A 20,646-nucleotide genomic window follows, 5' to 3' on the forward strand; every position below is an offset into this window, starting at 1 on the left:
CCACTTTTCCTTCCACCACGAGTAAACGCTTCCTGAGCCTCCCTAAAAGCTGAGCAGATGCCAGTGCCTTGCTCCCCGTACAGCCTGCAAAATTGTGAGACAAATAAGCCTCTTTTTCTTATAAAATACCCAGTCTTTGCTATTTCTTTATAGCAACGCCAGAATAGCCTAACACAACTACGTTGAGCACAATAACCCAGACACAAAGGAGGACAAACTACAATATATCATTTAGATGATTCTCTAGAAAAGGCAAAACTAATCTATTTGATTTTTTAAAAAATAGGGGAATAGTCATTAATTATACAGGTTATGAGAAAACAGTGTCTTAGAAAAATTCTATATTTTGATTGAGCTATTGGTTACACAATTACATATATTTGACAAATCTCTAAATCCATGTCCTTTTTGTATGCAAATTATATCTCAATTAAAAAATATCTTTTTAAAATGATATGACGAGTGAGGACATAGTCAAATAAAATCAAAAGATAAAAATAAATGTAGACATATTAGACAAAATATACTATTTTGCGCAGATAAGAAATATTTAGGGTTAGCAGACTTTAGATGTATGTTCTCCTAAGTAAAAAGATAAGCTTTTCTTTATCATCAAAGATGATCCAAGAGTAAATAATAGAGTTAATACTTAGATTTGCAAAGCACCATTTTAATAGATGTTAAATACTAACATGAATTAAGATAGATTTGGTAGAATTTGTGGTAAAAGATTCTCATCTTTCAGAATGCAGACACTTTACAATTTAGTTATCTTTTGAGTTGTATACTCCACACCAAAGTGCATGGCAAGGTGTTTTGTTTGTTTGTTTGCTGTTTGTTTTTTTAATTATGATGTCTCTCTAACATTAATGATTGAAACAGGTAAGAAAAAAGTTGTACTATGTTTGAGCTCTATCTTGGTAAAGAGAAATGACTTAGGTCACAAGCTATAATATGGACAATTCAGGGTACAAAGCCAAAGAATATTTGAAATTTATCCAGTTTCCAATATAACCATGCCCATTTCTACCCTTTTCTTTATGGTATTGTGTAACTACTTTATGACACAACATCTATACTACACATGGGATGAGATGGAATAGGTACAAAGTTAATGATTCAATTTGACTACTTATTAACAGCAAGCAAAATAATTTGAAGAGGTTTGAGATTTTACATGTCTCTCTTTAACTTTATTGTCTATTTATATTGTTCTCATATTCTCTTTCTAACTTTCTTTCCACTTTCCCAACATCTGCTTTATTTAGTTTCTTTCACTCTTCCACGTATGCTCAAAAATCTATCTCACCTCAATTAATTTAATCCAAATGTTTTTCTACAGAAAACTTTTACTTTCTGTGAACTATAGCATTTAATTTAATTTATTTAGTTAGTTAGGTTTAGTTATTTTACTCTCTTAAATGACACGCATTTATTATTTCATGGTCTCTGTGATTTGGGGGTCCAGGCACAAATTTGATTGTTGCCTCTGATTCAGGTCTTTCACAGTCTGCAATCAAGGTTGGCCAGAGCTAGGGTCACATCTGAAGGCTTGACAGGGGAAGTATCTGCTGTTGTTAGCAGGATTCAGTTCCTTGAGGGCTGTTAGACTGAGGGGCATTTGTTACTTGATGGCTGTTGGCTAGAAGCCATCCTCAATGTCTGCCATGCCAAAATTTCCATCGTGGCTAATTGCTTTATTAAAGTGTGCAAGGTCATATAAGTGAAATTAGGCAGTATTTGTCCTTCTGTGACTGACTTATTTTACTTAGCATAATGCTATCTAGGGTCATCCATGTTGTTGCAAATGGTAGAACTTCTTTCTTTATTAAGTCTGAATAATATTCCATTGTGATACACACATATCTATGTCTGTATAATATATATATGTATGTCTATATATCTGTCTATATAGAGGTATATATTACATTTTCTTTATCCATTGATTGTCAATTGACATAGGTTGTATCCATATCTTGGCTATTGTGAATAACACTACAAAGAACATGAGAGTGCAGGAATCTCTTTAAAGTAGTGATTTTATTTCCTATGGATATATGTACCCGGATGTTGGATCACTGGATCATATGGTAATTCTATTTTCTTACATTGTTTTAATTTTTTGAGGAACCTCCATTTTGTTTTCCATAGCTGCCACATCATTTTACATCCCCATCAACAATGTACATAAGTTCCAATTTCTCCACATCTTTTTCAATACTTATCTTTTGGTTATTTTTTACAATAATCATTCTGAGAGATGAGAGATGATCTCTTTTTATAGCTTTAATTTTCATTCCTGTGCTAATTAATGATGTCAAGCATTTTTTCAGATACTTGTTGGACATTTGTATGCCTTCTTTGGTGAAATATCTGTGAAGTCCTTTGCTCATTTTAATATCATGATATTTGTTTTTTGCTACTGAATTGTAGGAGTTCCTATAGCAATTCGAAGTTTGTACAATGTCATTAACCCTTTAACTATATAATGTTCACTTTTTATATTTCATGCTCCAGTCATATCTCTCTAAATTTTAAGCTTCTTCAGGGCTTTGTTGTATATACTTATATAATTCAACAAAATTTATTTGTCTAGGCATTTAATAACATGAGTAATTGACAAATGTTAATATTTACCCTTCAAAGACCAAGTTATGTTGGAGTAAAATGATAAAGTGGATAGAATGCTGCAAGAGAAGAAAGCACACATTTTTATAGACTTTTCAGTTACTTAAAATACATGTGGGCTTAGTAAAATAATTTAAAATTATTCACATTTTGTTATACTAACGTGGCAGCAATAGCACCAAATATGTTTACCTCCACAATAAATACTGTGAAAATCACATAAAATGTGCATGCAAGGGATTCAAACTTTGCCAAGAAAAAATATATTTTAAATAACAGTTCATTGGAAAGGGAGAAAAACAATGAGAAGACGACGAAGAGTGAAAGGAAGAAGGATGAAAACAAAAAGAAAGTAGAGGAGAAGGAGAAGAAAGAGATGGGGGAAAGGAGGGAAAAAGAAGGCAGAAGAAGAATGCAGAGGAAAAAAAGAAAGCCAAGGGAAAGGAGAAAATAAAATTAATTTCTCACGAAGTTACTACATCATATTATTTTAAAAAATAGTAGTTTCAGTGTAATTCAACAGACTTCATATTGCTAAATCATTCAAGTTGCCAAATCATCGGAAAGAAAATCATGGATAAATATGTCTGCCTCTAGTTTTTAAAACTTAGCAGACTGTGTAATATATTTTCTCACTGTATTACTTTAATAAGCTATGAAATCTGAGCTTTAGGTTTGAAATATAAACTTACTGTAGTAGGCAGAATTTTAAATTCCCATCTTTTGTTTATTCAATTGAACGCTAATTTGTGAAAGGGTTTTTGTAGATGAAATTAAGGTTATGGATGTATTAATCTGTTTGACATTACTATAAAGGAATATCTGAGAGTGGGTAATTTGTTAAGTAAGTGTTTTATTTGTCTCATGGTTCTGCAGGCTCTACAAGAAGCATGTCACCAGCATCTGCTTCTGGTGTGGACCTCAGGAAGCTTTCAATCTTGGCAAGAGGGGAAGAGGAGTCATTGTGTCACAGGGCTGGAGAGGGAGCAACAGAGACAGGAGGTCATGCTAGGCTCTGTTTAATAACCAGTTCTGTGAACTAGAGTGATAATTTACTCATTATTGTGAGGATGGCACCAAGACTTTGATGAAGGATCCAGCCCCATGACTCAGATAACTCCCACTAGACCCCATCTCCACCATTGGGGATTGCATTTCAACATGAGATTTGGAGGGGAAAAATATCCAAACAATATCAATGGAATTCATAATAGTGGGAATATCTTCAATTATTCAGATAAACCCAATCTAAATACTAAAACCTTAAAGCTAATGACATTCTCCAGCTGAAGTCAGAACCATGCAACAGAAGAAAACAGAGAAATGGAGCTGAAGAAGTCAGAAATATTCAAAGTGTGAGAGAAACCAGATACACTGTTATTAGCTTTGAGTTTTAAGGGCTCTTATGCAAAGCCCAGAAAGAGGCCTCTAGGAGCTCATAGAAAGCATGAGAAGGAATATAGGCAGTCTGTTGGATCCTCTTTTTAACATCCAGCAAAGAAACTGGTAACTCAGTTTCAGAACTGCAGGAACTGAACTACAAATAACCTGAATGTGCCTGAAGGCAAATTTCTCCACAGAGCCTCCTGTAAGGAAAGCAGCCTTGTGGACATCTTCATTTTCGCCCTGCCAAAACCCATGTTGGACTTCTCATGTCAGAACTTCTCATATTTGAACTGAGCTAATAAATCTGTGTTAGGTCGCTACATTTGTGAGAATTTGTTAAGGCAGTCATAGAAAATAAGCACTCATTAAATTACACTTCTGGACTTCAAACGAAGAAAATCTATTTTATCATAATGTCTGACATAAAATTGAATTTTGAAAATTTCCAAAATACATGTTCAAATTGTATTATTTTCACCTAAATTATCTATTGGTTCAAAAGATATGATGATTTTGATCCAAAACAATGGCCACATTATTTCTGTTCTCATTTATTTGGGTATAAACATCATTTTCTTCATTAGAGGGGAGACATAATTGCCCAATATTGCAATAATTGCACTGAATCAAACATAAATATTTTATCAGATATCATTATATTTTATAAAACGTAAAGAGAAAATGCAAGGAAACTCATAGCATTTGCATTTTAGATAGCTAGATGATCTGAAGACCAGACACTTTAAAATAACTGGGTCAAAAAAGCATAGGCTATCTTTGCATAACAAAGAAAAAACATGATATAGGTGGAGATAAATTATTTCAATGTGAACAACATGCAATTTGCCATGCGGCTGTTGGATCCATGAGCCAATTGTAAAATCTATAGTGTGTGACAATGTGGTTGCTTCTTCCTAGTTATCTACATAAGACCAAGATATTTCTTTTCAGTGTTCTATTTCTCTTCTAGTCTGTAAAACATTTTTATTTACACAATTATTTATTAGCTTGACTCTTTGGAAATGAAACAAAAAAAATAAGACAAAGTCTCATATCTATAGCCTTTGGTCCAGCCTTTTGAAGTACAAAAACATGCCCAGAAAATACTGTACTCATTTAGGGTTTAGTAGGGTCAAAGAGACTACTGTTTGTATATATTTGATTAAGCAATTTGATAAAACAATAGTATACTGTACAATAGTCACAAAGAGTTATTTAAAAATTTTGGGATTCATTTTCTAATAAGATTATTTAATCAACAATTAAAATGAATATTTTACGAATCTAATGATTTGTAGATATTGATACTGAAGAGATACACTGCATATGGTTTGAATTATTTTGTGTCTCCCCCCACACCACCAGCCAAACACTATATTTCAAAAAAAAAAACCTTCTGCTAAAAATAATTCAGTATGTGATTCATATAAACAAATCTTCCATGTGTCACATGAAAAATATTTTCATTTACTAATACTTAGTATTTTATCAAATATTGAATTCCTTTATAGCAGGTACTATTTTTGGTGTAGGGGTTACAGCAAAGGACAAATCAAGTCCATGAAGGGTGATAATAAAAATAAAATAAAAGTGAGTGAGCAATGTGTAGTGATAGGTGCTACAATTTTAGTTAGAATATTCAGATAAGAAGTTTTCAGGCCGGCAACAGTGGCTCACACCTGTAAACCCAGCACTTTAGGAGGCTGAGGAGGGTGGATCATAAAGTAAGGAATTTGAAACCAGTCTGGCCAACATGGTGAAACCTCGTCTCTTCTAAAACTACAAAAATTAGCTGGGCATGGGTGCATGCGCCTCTAATCCCAGCTACTTGGGAGGCTGAGGCAGGAGAATCGCTTGAATCCGGGAGGTGGAGGTTGCAGGGAACCAAGATCACGCCATTGCGCTCCAGCTTGGGTGACAAGAGTGAAATTCTGTCTCAAACAAACAAACAAAAAGAAGAAGAAGAAGTTTCCATGCATCAGAATAAACTAAGGGAATGATTTATGGCGATATTAAGGATAAGAGTTTTATCCATGACAGCCCCTTCTATGGGAGTGTGATTGGCCTGTTGGAGATACAACAGAGGACTGGAGGACATCTGCCTGAAAGGACAAAGTTGAAGGTTACAATAGAACAAAGAGCCTCGGCCAGGTTACTTACACAAGACCTTCTAAGCATAGCAAGGATGTTGAACTCTATTATATGTATGATACTAAATCATGGCAAGTGTTAAACCACTTACACTTTAAAGGCATCATTCTGACTGCCTACTGCTAAATAAATTGACGTGAGACTGTAAGCAGTGAGTTTAATAAAGTGTCCATTGTAATTTTTCCAAACAATTCATGATGATAACATTGAAAAGTATGGTAATTACAGAAGTGGTAGAAAATAAAAAGATTTGGGAAAGATTTTGAAAAAAATAATTGGTAGATGTAGCTGTGGATTAGATATAAGGACTGAGAAAAAGAGGGGACTCAAGATTTTCTCTAAAGATTTTTTTCCTTGAGCAACAGGGTGGATGGTAAATCATTATTAAAATGGGAATAAGAATTGAGGAACAGTGTATCTACAAACTTGTATTGGGCCTGCTGTATTCAAATTGTTTATTAGACAACCAAATGGAGATATCAACTTCACAACAGAATATATGAATTTGGAGCTCAGGAAAACAGCTTTGACCTGAGATACAAATTTAGGAATCATTAACCTTTAAATGATATTTAAAACTATGAGGCTAAATGACTTGGCTTAGGGAATAGATTGAAATGGAAACAAGATGAAGCCTAAGTTCTCAGTCATGAGACATTATAATGCTAAACATGTAGGAAGAGATGAAAACACCATTAACAAATAGTAGATACGCTATCAGTAAGAGAAAAACAGCAGTTCAGAGCAAAGTTAAAAGTTTCAGGGGGCCAGGCCGGTGGCTCATGCCTGTAATAAGAGCACATAGGGAGATCAAGGCAGGTGGATTGCTTGAGACCAGAAGTTCAAGATCAGTCTTGCCAACACAGGGAGACCCCTGTCTCTACAAAAAATTCAAAAATTGCCTGGGCATGGTAGTGTTCACCTGTAGTCTCAGTCACTTGGGAGGCTGAGGTGGGAGGATCACTTGATCCCAGGAGGTTGAAACTGTTTGTGCCACTGCACTCCAGCCTGGAAAAATGAGCAAGGCACTGTCTCATTCCTTTTTCAGGAAAGAGAGTAATCAACTGAGTCAGATATTTTTGAGGGTAGTTTTAGAGCATGGATAGAACTTCAGATGCGGCAATGACTGAAGTCCTGGTTTAAAGGAATGAAAAAAAAAAAAAAAGAAGTGGAGAACGGAATACAGATATAAGCAAAAGAACTAAAGATAACTTCAGAGAAAACGATCAATTAAGATAAATCATGGTTGCATGTGCAGCAAAGGAGCAGAAGCTTACTGGGAAGTCGGTGCTAGCAAGGGGCTGGGGGCAATTACAAGCAAGGGGAGTCTCTACAAACCTTAGGCTAACTAACTCATGGAGAGTGAAGGGATTGTCCAAGGAATGACTGAAAGATGTAAGAAAAATTTAGTTTCTGGAAAGCACTTCTGTAGTTTAGAGAGGCTAGGGAAGGGTGTGGAATCAGGTCAGTTTACAGCATGAATAGAACCATAGGGGGATAAAAGTTCAGGTGATGAACCATGCCCTGGGAAACATGGACATTTCATGATTGAGGTCAACATTATTCACCATTATAATCCTAGACTCATCATTGTTTCAATGGATCATGAGTTCCAGTTCCTACTTGGGACTTGACTCTGGCTGCTTGTAGTGATTGGATTGAAACTGCTAGTAAGTAAAGATGGATGGAGCATTAGGGCCTCTCAAAGAGTTTGGTAAGCCGTGTTAAAAGCAATGTTGGGAGGCTGAGACGGGCGGATCATGAGGTCAGGAGATCGAGACCATCCCGGCAAACAGGGTGAAACCCTGTCTCTACTAAAACTACAAAAAATTAGCTGGGTGTGGTGGCAGGCACCTGTAGTCCCAGCTACTCAGGAGGCTGAGGCAGTAGAATGGTGTGAACCCGGGAGGTGGAGTGTGCAGTGAGTGGAGATCACGCCACTCACTCCAGCCTGGGCGACATAGCGAGACTCCGTATTTAAAAAAAAAATGTAATGTTGAAGTTTCTGGAGGCCTTTGAGACGACTTCAGAGAGCAAATATAAATATAGTGTGACTTTCTCTCTTTATTCAACAAATTCGTACATATTTTATGTATTTTCCATGTGCTGGATTCTACGTTGGGTACTGGCAATATAATGAGGAAAACCAATTACTTCCTTTCATTTAAGAGTTACTTAATTTATATTCAACATGGCCCAGATAGATTTCAAGATCTAGTTATATGTTACAATCCCTCAGTTATAATTTTCTCTTAAAAATGCTACAATATCAACTTTATTCTCACTTTAAATTAATCTTGGAAAATACGGTCCTAAAATAACATCTGACAATTTTCAATCTGTGTATATCAGATCTTGATTTAAAAAGTATTTGGCAGTCATTTAGTTTCCCACCAAATTGTATATATTTAACATAAAGACAAAATCTTAGAGTCTGTGAGATATTAAGTTTCATGCTTATGATTTCTTTTAACACTGTATTTCTTAATCTGCTATAAAATCTCTGCAAATCAGAAATTCTGTTGGATAAGAAAAGAATAAAATCCTTTTTAAGGCTTTTGATTTATAAATAAAAAGACTCTGATTTGACTTTCCTATAGATCCTTTGAGAAAGCTAATTCAACAGTTTATTCCCTCCAGGTACACAATCCTTAATAAATTGATTTAAGAGATTTCCTATTTGACATAATACCCTGAGACAAGATTGCTTAATTTAATGGCCTTTATGACTACAATTTCCAAAAAGCATTCCAAAATATTAATATCATGCCTTGTGTCTTTGGAAAAATAACAAAATGCTTCTGACTATTAATTCTGAGATCTTACGTCAGGCTTGCAAGGGTATTTGGAGTTGAATGAGGACTGATATTTATAATCTTTAGTTATAGAAATTAAGTCCACAACAATACATAAAACAGCATTATAATGGTTTATTTCTAAATAATTAAAAGTTACTTTGCTCTACAGAGCTTGAAAGTTTTCTACTGTGCATCTAATACAGAAAAACATTTAAAAATAACCCGAGTAAGCTAATTCATTCATAATTTTGAATTCATCATAAAATTTTTGTAAACAAAAAATAAAGCTGTTTTATCACTTAAGATTTTTTTCCCCTTAGATAGCAAAGAACTGGAGTATTCAACACATCAAACGTACATGGAAATTATTCAGGAGACATTTGTAGAAAATTGGATGTGATCCAGACCACAATGACCTCAATTGAAATTGAAAAATTCACAGGAGACTGATTACAGAAGTGGGAAGTTAAAGATATGGAAATTACACTTGATAGACATGACACAATTTTAGCTAAGAATAAGGAGAGCACTAAAAGCTATAAAAAGGAAAAGTGATGGCCTGGAAAACAAGTGAGGAGCATGCAGCATCCAGGGCTTTTTTGTGGAAAGACAGATTTTTTTGTTGTATGAAAAAATATATTAGTATTGCCCTAATTTAATTACTCACTGAAGAGCAATATTGTATTCTACTGCAAAATGTAGAATTTTAAAAATATCTGAAAATGACTTTACCAATTAAAATTCAGGTGAATAATATTGAGGAACTTCTCTATTTGGACAACTACATTGTTGAATACTAATGAGAGAAGAACATGAAATCATTTATGTTCACAAGTCCACAAGTTAGCACTATTTGCAAATGTTTGATGTTATATTTTCTAAAATATTTGTGATTTGAAAGGGAGCTCCATTTGAGATTGTTAACTTTTTGAAGCCAATAGGAAAATATTACCTAATTTCTTAACATCCTCTCCCCAAACATCACTGGCAATTCTTTTTGTCTCAAGTAATGACTCTTCCACCTTCTCCACTTAACTTTTAAATGCATAAATGCTTGAGAGCTTAGGACCTCACCAAAGAGCTTTTCTGTATTTTTTGTCTCCCAAGGGGACCTCATGCTATCTTGTGGATTTTGATGCTCCCTATGCTTGTCATCTGAAGACATTCAATTCACATCTCTATCCTTAACCTTTCTGTTGAGTGCAAGACTCTCATATACAATATTATACAACTGCTTACTACTCAAAGTCTTCACATAGAAGTCAGATATATGTCTCACAGTTGACACTGTCAAATGGAATTACATATGTTTCTATTCACAAATCTGCTAGCCCCCAAGATTTACTCCTTTCAGCAAGTGGCACTATCACTGAACACTTAGAATGAAAGATAGAAATCACCCTAGATACTTCTCTTTTTCTTATACCCTATAGTTCATTAATATGTCATATCAGCTGAATCTCCAAAAAACTATGTATAAAATTAAAAGTCTCACCATCTGTTCCTAGTCCAATCCTCCTTTTAGCCCATTGTGGCTCATTGGTCTTTAAATAGAAGTATAATAAATGTGTTAGGCATTAGGGATTAAAGCATCTTCTTAAAGACGTAAATCCAGGCCTTTATTCCATTCACCACATACTCCACATGAACACAGAAGCCAGCAGGGGAACAACTCACAATTTTAGTATATAGCATAATGTCTTCTAATAAAGTTGTGACCATGACGCTATAGAAACACTCAAGATTTTTAAAGAAGAGGTAAGAGTTTCCAATTTAAGACATGCTAAAACACATTTGGTGAAGATAAAATAGCATTGAAAAAAGCTGAGAGATAGGAAATAGCACTTTTACTGGCATTAAATTGGCTTGACAAAGAGCACAAGATTCATTTAGTCATTTAAAATATATTGATTGGGTACCTTCTGTGTCAATGAGCCCTGTTCTAGGCACTAGAGATATAATACAATATAAAATAAAATAAAATATAAAATAAAATAAATGTGCTCTCATAGAGCTTAGATGCCAGAGGAAGGAGAAATACATTAATCAATTCGACAAATTCAAACACTGATAAATGCTAGGAGGAAAACAAAATTAAGTAAACAAAATGAGAGTGGCTTGAAGCTAGGAGGCCTCTCAGTGAAGCTGACAATAGATTGGGGACCAGAAGAATAGAAAGGAGGCTGCCATTTGCAAATCTGAGGTAAGAGCACTGTTGGGAGAAGAGAATGGGATGTTTTAAAGGAATAAAAATGACTTGTTTCAGGTTATTATAATATTAAGAAAAATATTTTGACATAATGTCAATTTAAAATTATTGTTCATATATTCGATGAATAGTATGGTCTCAACTCTGTTAATGATTTTAATAAAAATAATATGTAAATTAGTAGAATAAACTGAAAGTTTATTAAAGTATGATCTTTACAATACAAACATATAATAAAAGCACGTACTCTACATTAGTTTTTGTAATAATCTTTCCATCTATATCCATGTCTAAGCCACATCTATAGGGTAGATCAGAGTGCAGGTTCTAGACCCAGGCTACTTGTATTCAATTACTTTCCCATTCCATGCTGCATAATCTTGGGCAAGTTATATAAACTTTAGGGGTCTCAGATTATACATTTGTAAAATCAGGAATAGTAACATAATCTCCCTATGGGTTGTTGTGAACAATCATTGAATTTATATGAGCGGATCACACAGAAAATTGTGCAACATGGTAAATGTTTATCAAATGTTTGTTATTGTTTTAGTCATATTTATGTTAATGACAACGAGTGATTTTTTAAAATCTCAACTGAAATACACACATTTTAGTAGAGGAATTATGGAAGTTTTCATTTCTTTTTATTTTTAATTCTCCACATTTTCCTAAATGAGCAAAAGTAATTTCTGCTTAAACACGGAAATACTTTCTGAGAAACAAGTCATTAAGCGATTTTATCATTGTGTGAACATCATAGAGTGTACTTTCACAAACCTAGATGGTTTAGTGTCTTAGGCTATTCTTGCAACACTATAAAGAAATACCTGAGCCTGGGTAATTTACAAAGAAAAGAGGTTTAATTGGCCCATGGTTCTGCAGGTTGTACAGGAAGTGTGGTATCAGCATCTACTTCTAGTGCGGGCCTCAGGGAGCTTACAATCATGGTGACGAGCAACGGAAAGTCAGCATGTCACACAGCAAGAGTGGGAGCAAGAGAGGAAGGTGGAAGATTCCATACACTTTTAAACAATCCAATCTCATGAGAACTCACTCACTAGCATGAGAACATCACCAAGCCATTCATAAGGGGTCTGCCCCCATGTCCCAAACACCCACCACCAGACCCCACCTCCAACACTGGTGATTACATTTCAACATGAGATTTGGAGGGGACAAACAACCAAACTTTATCATTTAGCCTACCACACCTAGGCTGTATGGTGTACCCTATTGTTTCTAGGCTATAAACCTGTACAGCATATCACTGTACTGAATATTATAGGCAATTGTAACTAAAATATTTGTGTATATAAACATATCTAAACATAGAAGAGGTATGGAAAAACACAGTATAAAATATTTTATGCTACACCGGTATAGGGTAATTACCATAAATGGAGCTTGCAGGACACGAAGTTGCTCTGGGTAAGTCAGGGAGTGAGTGGTGAGTGAATGTGAAGGCCTAGGACATTACTGTACACTACCGCAGACTTATGAACACTGTATACTTAGGATAAACTAAATGTGTAAAAATATTTTGCTTTCTTCAACAATAAATTAACCTTAGCTTACTAGAAGACCACCATTGTACTTATGGTCCATCACTGGCTGCAATGCCATTATGTGGTACATGATTGTGTTATTTTCCTAAGCCTAAATATCAAAAATGTTTTTAAAAAGATACAAGTGAAAACTAAGGTTACCCGTTAGAATATGTTCAGTCTTCAGCTTGAATGCATGGGGCCTATTGCAAGGACTCAGTTAAATATGGAGATATAATGATATACCACAAGAAAATGTTAAACAACATGGAAATAGTATCCTCCAAATTACAGAAAGATTATACCTCCATTTGAATTATATTTCCCAGGAGAATTTGTTTATAAATATTAGTGTATTCCATTCACCTGATGCATTAGTCTACCCAGCTATCATAACAAAATATCATAGGCTGAGTGGCTTAAACAACAAAAATATATTTCTCACTGTTCTGAAGGAAAAGATGTCTAAGATTAAGGCATTGGTAACATAGGTTTCATTCTTCTCTGGGAATATAGGCAGCTGCCGTCTTGCGATGTGCTCATAGGGCCTTTTCTTTATGCAGTCCAGTGGTAGAGAAGAGATTGCAGAGGGCTCCCTGATCTCTCTTATTTGAAGACATTAATCCCATCTTGAGGATCCATTCTCATTACTGCATCTAACCCTATAGGCCCCATCTCCAATTATTATCACATTAAAGATTAGGGCTTCTGGCTGGGCATGGTCGCTCACACCTGTAATCCCAGCATTTTTGAAGGCCAAGGCAGGAAGATTGCTTGAGTGCAGGAGTTTATGCCAGCCTGAGTAACATAGTGAAACCTCATCTACACAAAAATACAGAAAATTAGCCAGGCAAGGTGGCATGTGCCTGTAGTTCCAGCTACTTGGGAGGCTGAGGCAGGATGATCGTTTGAGTCCAGGAGGCAGAGATTGCAGTGAGCTTAGATTGTGCCATTGCACTCCAATCTAGGTGACAGAGTGAGTCTCAAAAAAAAAAAAAAAAAAAGAAAAAAAGAAAAAGAAAAATTAGGGTTTTAATATCCTCCAGTTCCAAGATTCAATGGTAAAGCGCAATGGTCATGGCACCTGTAATGGGTGTTGTGTTCATACAATGTCTTATCTTTTCACATGTTCTATGCATGTATGGTGGATTTTTGCTACATTGGGTTCATACTTGGGAAATAAGAATATTTTGCAACACTACAAATGGATAAATCTGCAAGATGTGCCAAGCAATCTTTCCTATTCAGAGTGTTCCTGATTCCCCATGGTATTGCTGAAAACATGGATACAGGTTCCCTCTTTTCTGGCGGCTGTTGGAACCCACAGACCTATCTCTCCTCCACCTGCAAAGCTGAAGCCAAATATTTCCCATCAACCTCTCCAAAGAACAGTGTCTCTCCTATGGATTCATTTCCTTAAATCTCTCAAACATTTGTAAGACAAGATTTTGGAGGTAAAGGCTATATTTCTCTTTTCAGTCATACTACAAACTCTCCCCTGAGGGTATTAGCTCAGGAGACACCACCAGTTAAAAGAAGGATAGAAAATTTAAGACATATGGAAAAAAGTTAAATATAAATTAACGTCTAAAAATAGAGGAATGAAATGTTTTCTATTGGATTTAGCAATAAGAAAACCAGTGGAACTCAGTGAGGTATTTCAGGGGAATGATTGTGCTGGAAGTCAGAAAGAAGTTGGTCGAGATTTAAATACAATGTAAGAAAATGGAAACATCAAGGAGACTAATGAAATTTAGTTAGAATTTAACAAACTACAATGAATAGCTACCTATCCCATGATTTTGGCAACATTGTAGTTGTGAGAAATTTTAAGAGGTGTGGTGCATTTTATGATTCATAGTTTTGCCCCTAGGGAACTCATTAATTCTCTTGCTAACTAATTTCGGTAATAATGCAGATAAGGGGATATAGCTTAAAATAGACTTCCTTTTAAATGATGTGTCATAAAACCTATTTCTATAACTGATACATTCTTTATCAAAATTTAATACTAAGAGCAGCAGGACTTCATTTGAAATGTTCATACACAATATGCAGGAGTAACATTTAAACAATTTTAAGCATGTAAAACTGAGTGATACATAATTTGGTTTTATATATAGTCAATGAAACTGATTTTTTGTGACTAGTTGAAAATATGAAAACCGAGATAAAACGCATTATTCTTCTGGTTCCAGTAATACTTGTAATTTTAAAATGAGTACCAATAGCTTTTACAAATTTTGAAAAACTATGTTATAAGCAGAATAAAACGCAAAAGGTAAATTTATTAACATGTACCTCTATTAGAAACTACACGAAGAGGTAACAAAATCCAATGTAAATCCTTAACAAAATTGGTTTTCAGTTTATGGTCGTGTAAAATAGGTCCCATCTAAGTAAAAATCAATACTCTGAATTGGTCTGTGCCAGTTTGCTATAACTATAAAAGTCAAGTATTTCTGTCAGTTGCAATACCTCTGCTTAACCTTAGCCGAAGAAAACTTTATAAGGAGAAAAATAGAATCCGTTGAGAAAAAAAAAGAAACTCATGCTATAAAATATAGTAAGCAGTAAACATTACTGGATAAAGGTTTAGCAAATATTAGTACATATTGGCATATATAGAGGTTTAGAAATAGATATGTGATTAACCAACAAATATTGACTGAGTTTGAATGAATGATTAAATAATAATTTCTTTTTTGAAAAAGCAATGAAGTCATGATTAGCCAAGAGAACACGCATCACTGGCCACTACAATAGTTTTTAAAGTTTTCCTTAGTATTTTCTTTCTGTTTTATGATTAATATCTCCAAAAGACAGACACAACTGAAATTTAAGTCTATCCAAGTTATTGCTTATTAGCACTTTTTGTGCTGGATGAATAGGAGGTGATTCATAAGTTTATGATTAAAGGGAGTTTCTACATTGTCTCCACTCTATTATCAGTTATGCCTCCCTTTCATTAATATGAAAGTGAATAATTATTAGAATTCATGTTTATCCTTGTTTCTATGGAAAGATTATCCCTGATTTCATTTTTCTCTTTAGTAATTCCATCCACCTCTAATCATGTCTTAATACTATCTAAACAGTAGAGTATTAACTATACTATCTATACAGCACTCACTGTATAGATCAGCCAGTTTAAATCATTAGGATTCAATTAAAACAAAAGGACTGCCATGACCTTGATAAAATTTTGCACCAACAGTCTAACGTTGTATTCATGTAACACTGGAAATCCAAGATTAAGCAGCCTGAATGCCTGTCTCAATCCACATCTGAGTCACTGATGTTGTCTAGACACTACCTATATTTTCCAGATATATTTTTCCAAAATAAATAACGTAAATTAATAAAATGAAAGTTGTCCTAATTATTAACATATGCTGCAAATCCCATCCTTCTTGCTTTCTCAATGGCATTAATCAACTAAAATTATATTTTGTTTTTGTTTTGTTTTGGGGGACAGTCTCACTCTGTTGCCCAGGCTGGAGTACAGTGGCATGATCTCTGCTCACTGCAACCTCTACCTCCTGGGTTCAAGCAATTCTTGAGCCTCAGCCTCCAGAATAGCTGGGATTACAGAAGCACATCACCACGCTCAGCTATTTTTTTTTTTTTTTTTTTTTTTTAATTTTCTGTAGAGACAGGGTTTCATCAAGTTGCCCAAGCTGGTCTGGAGCTCCTGGCCTCAAGTGATCTGCCCATCTTGGACTCCCAAAATGCTGGGATTATAGGTGTGAGCCACCACGTCTGGCCAATCAACCAAACTTCAATCTAGGTCTTGAAGCTATAATCTTTTCCACATCGAAGGATCCTTCTTATTGTCTATAATGCAGTCATGCCCTCCCTAATTTAAGAATATCCCCTTTATTCATATCCTCGTTTCCTTATTTTCATCACAAATTCCTAAAATTGTAGAATCTACCTAAGGAATGTATTTCTTTATCAATGAAGTTCATGTTAAAGCTCACCTTTATGTATGGAATTAATTTCTATAAAAATCCCATGATAAAAATGGGACGTATTTAATGCTTGAGAACTCCAAGCCTTGAGATGGTTGTGAACTTTCTACACCCACATTAACAAGTAACTACATGACAAGGTCAAGCTAGAATATAGCTCCAGAATTCTCTGTATGACTTTCTACAATTTATTTGATGTTCTCAGATTGGTGGTTACTCTAAGTCTGTATTTTCTCTGAAACGTAAGTCCCAAAATATTTGAAACATAAGAAATTGAGAAAAAAATTAAAGACATCTTGTTTCAGTCCCTTCATTCACTGGCAAACTTTTACATTGAGTAATTCATAACAGCTACCCACATTTTTCACAGTCCCTGTTCCTTAATGCTCTGTAATTCAACTCTCAATAATCTATTCTAACAGCTGCTATGAAGGCTCCATTGATCTCCCACTTTCTAAAACTAAAAGCTTTTCTTCACTCATTCATCCTGGCCTCTGTGCAGCATTTGGCACATTTAGCTTTTCTGAAAATTTCTCTTCCTTGGGCTTCCATGGGACAAGGCCACTACAATATATTACCTTTCCTCCTATATCATCAGTCACCTCCACTCTTACTTCATTTGTCCCTTACCCTCCTTAAATATGAATGTGCTACGAGTCTGTTTTATTCATGTCTTAGTCTACATCTCTTCTTCAGAGATCGCCACAAATTTTGCAGCTTCACCTTTATCTTGTTCATATGACATATTGCTGCAAAGAAACATATCCACATTTATACATGCATGTACATATATTCCCACATTTTCCTGTGGATATGCCACTTATGTTAGTTGTGTATGTGAAGATGTGTATATGCTTATATAGATAAAGAGAATCATAGAGATCAATGAGCAGATATAACACTGATGGCTCTTCTGAGCTCAATTTTCCAACAACCTACTATGTATACTTACCTCAATGCTCTATCACTCCAAACACTATGTATTTAATATGAAATTCATCTCTGCCATCTTTTACTTGCATTTAACTCATCCTTTTTTTCATAATAGAGACCATTATTTTATAACAGTATTCTTTTCTTCACCGCATTCTAACCTAAGTTTTTATAAACCTGTACCAGCTATATTTGTATCTTCTAACACTGACTATCTAGAATCATGTTACTGAGCATTTTAACTTCTTCCCAGGCCTACTTAAAATATGATTTTTAGGGCACTCTGGAAATAATGTAATATAAAAGAATAAAATAAATAAATTTTAATTATAAAATAATGAGCATATTAATTATAAAAGAATAAAATGAATTATCTATAAAAGAATAAAATAAATTATAAAATAATAAAATAAATTAAGTAAGTGCATTAGTCCATTTTCACATCACTGATAAAGACATACCCAAGACTGGGGAGAAAAATAGGCTTAATTGGATTTACAGGCCAGGAATGGCAGCTCACATCTGTAATCCCAGCACTTTGGGAGGCCAAGGAAGGTGGATCACTTGAGGTCAAGACCAGTCCCGCCAACAAGGCGAAACCCCATCTCTACTAAAGGTACAAAACTTAGGCAAGGTGGCACATGCTTGTAGTCCCAGCTTCTTGGGAGGCTGAGGCATGAGAATCACTTGAACCCAGACTGCACTCCAGCCTGGATGACACAGTGAGACTCTATTTCAGAAAAAAAAAAGAATAAATAATTGGACTTACAGTTCCACATGGCTGGGGAGGCCTCAGAATTATACTGGGAAGTGAAAGGCACTTGTTACATGGGAGTGGCAAGAGAAAATGAAGAAGATGCAAAGGCGGAAACCCCTGATAAAACCATCAGATCTCATGAGACTTATTCACTACCATGAGAACAATATGGGGGAAACTGCCCCCATGATTCAAATTACCTCCCACTGAGTCCCTCCCACAACACATGGGAATTATGGGAGTGCAAGTCAAGAGGAGATATGGATGGGGACACAGCAAAACCATATCACTCCTCCCCTGGCCACTCCAAATTTCATGTCCTCACACTTCAAAACCAATCATGCCTTCCCAACAGTCCCCCAAAGTCTAACACATTTCAGCTTTAATCCAAAAGTCCACAGTCCAAAGTTTCAAGTCCCTTCCCTCTATGAGCCTATAAAATCAAACACAAGCTAGTTACTTCCTAGGTAAAATGGGTGTACAGTTATTTGGTAAATATAGTCATTCAAAACGGGAGAAACTGGCCTAAACAAAGGGGTTAAAGAGGCCCATGAAAGTCTGAATTCCAGTGGGGCAGTCAGATTTTAAAGCTCCAAAATGATTTTCTTTGACTCCAAGTCTCACATCCAGGTCACACTGATGCAGGAAGTTGTTTCCCATGGTTTTGGGCAGCTCTGCCCCTGTGGCTTTGAAAGGTACCCCTTTTCTCTCAGCTGCTTTCATGGGCTGGCATTGAGTGTCTGTGGCTTTTCCAGGGAAACAGTGCAAGCTGTCAGTGGATCTGACATTCTGGGGTCTGGAGGACAGTGGCCCTCTTCTCACAGCTCCTCTAGGCAGTGCCTCAGTAGGGACTCTGTGTGGGGTCTCCAACCCCATACTTCCTTTCCACAATGCCCTAGCAGAGGTTCTCCATGAGCACCCCACCCCTGCAGCAAACTTCTGCCTGGGCATCCAGGCATTTCCATACATCTTCTGAAATCTAGGTGGAGGTTCCCAAATCCCAATTCTTGACTTCCATGCACTGGCAGGCTCAACATCATGTGGAAGCCGCCAAGGCTTGAGACTTGCACCCTTTGAAGCCATTACCTGAGCTCTACTTTGGCCCCTTTCAGCCATGGCTGGAGCAGTTGGGACACAGGGCACCAAGTCCCTAGGCCACACACAACACAGGGACCCTGGACCTAGCCCCTGAAACCATTTCCTCCTAGGCCTCCAGGCCTGTGATGGGAGGGGCTGCTGTGGAGACCTCCAACATGCCCTGGAAACATTTTCCCCATTGTCTTGGGAATTAACATTTGGCTCCTCATTACTTATGCAAATTTCTTCAGGTGGCTTGAATTTTTCCTCAGAACATGGGTTTTTCTTTTCTATCACATTGTCAGGCTGCAAATTTTCTGAACTTTCATGCTCTGTTTCACCTATAAAACTGAATGCCTTCAACAGCACCCAAGTCACCTCTTGAATGCTTTGCTGCCTAGAAATTTCTTCCACTGGATACCCTAAATCATCTCTCTCAAGTTAAAAGTTCCACAAATCTCTAGACTGGGGCAAAATGCCACCAGTCTCTTTGCTAAAACATAACAAGAGTTGCCTTTGCTCCAGTTCTCAGCAAGTTCTCGTCTCCATCTGAGACCACCTCAGCTGGGACTTTATTGTCCATATTGCTATCAGGCTTATGGTCAAAGCCATTCAACAAGTCTATAGAAAGTTCCAAACTTTCCCACATTTTCCTGTCTTCTTTTGAGCCCTCCAAACTATTCCAGCCTCTGCCTGTTACCCAAAGTTGCTTTCACATTTTTGGGTATCTTTTCAGCAATGCCCCACTCTACTGGCACCAATTTACTGTATTAGTCCATTTTCACACTGCTGATAAAGACATAACCAAGGCTGGGAAGAAAAAGAGGTTTAACTAGACTTATAGTTCCACATGGCTGGGGAGAACTCAGCATTATGCTGGGAGGTGAAATGTACTTCTTACATGGTGGCAGCAAGAGAAAATGAGGAAGATCCAAAATGGAAACCCCTTATAAAACCATCAGATCTCATGAGGCTTATTCATTACTATGAGAACAGTATGGGGAAACTGCCCCTGTAATTCAAATTATCTCCCACAGGTCCCTCACACAACACATGGGAATTCTGGGAGTACAATCCAAGATAAGATTTGAGTGGGGACACAGCCAAACCATATCAGTAGCCAAATGAATTTTGATGGTGTCAGTTTTCTTTGCTACTCAAATCCCAGGCTTCTGTAAGTTCTTCT

Source organism: Chlorocebus sabaeus, chromosome 25, assembly GCF_047675955.1.
Source record: "Chlorocebus sabaeus isolate Y175 chromosome 25, mChlSab1.0.hap1, whole genome shotgun sequence".
Taxonomy (NCBI): domain Eukaryota; kingdom Metazoa; phylum Chordata; class Mammalia; order Primates; family Cercopithecidae; genus Chlorocebus; species Chlorocebus sabaeus.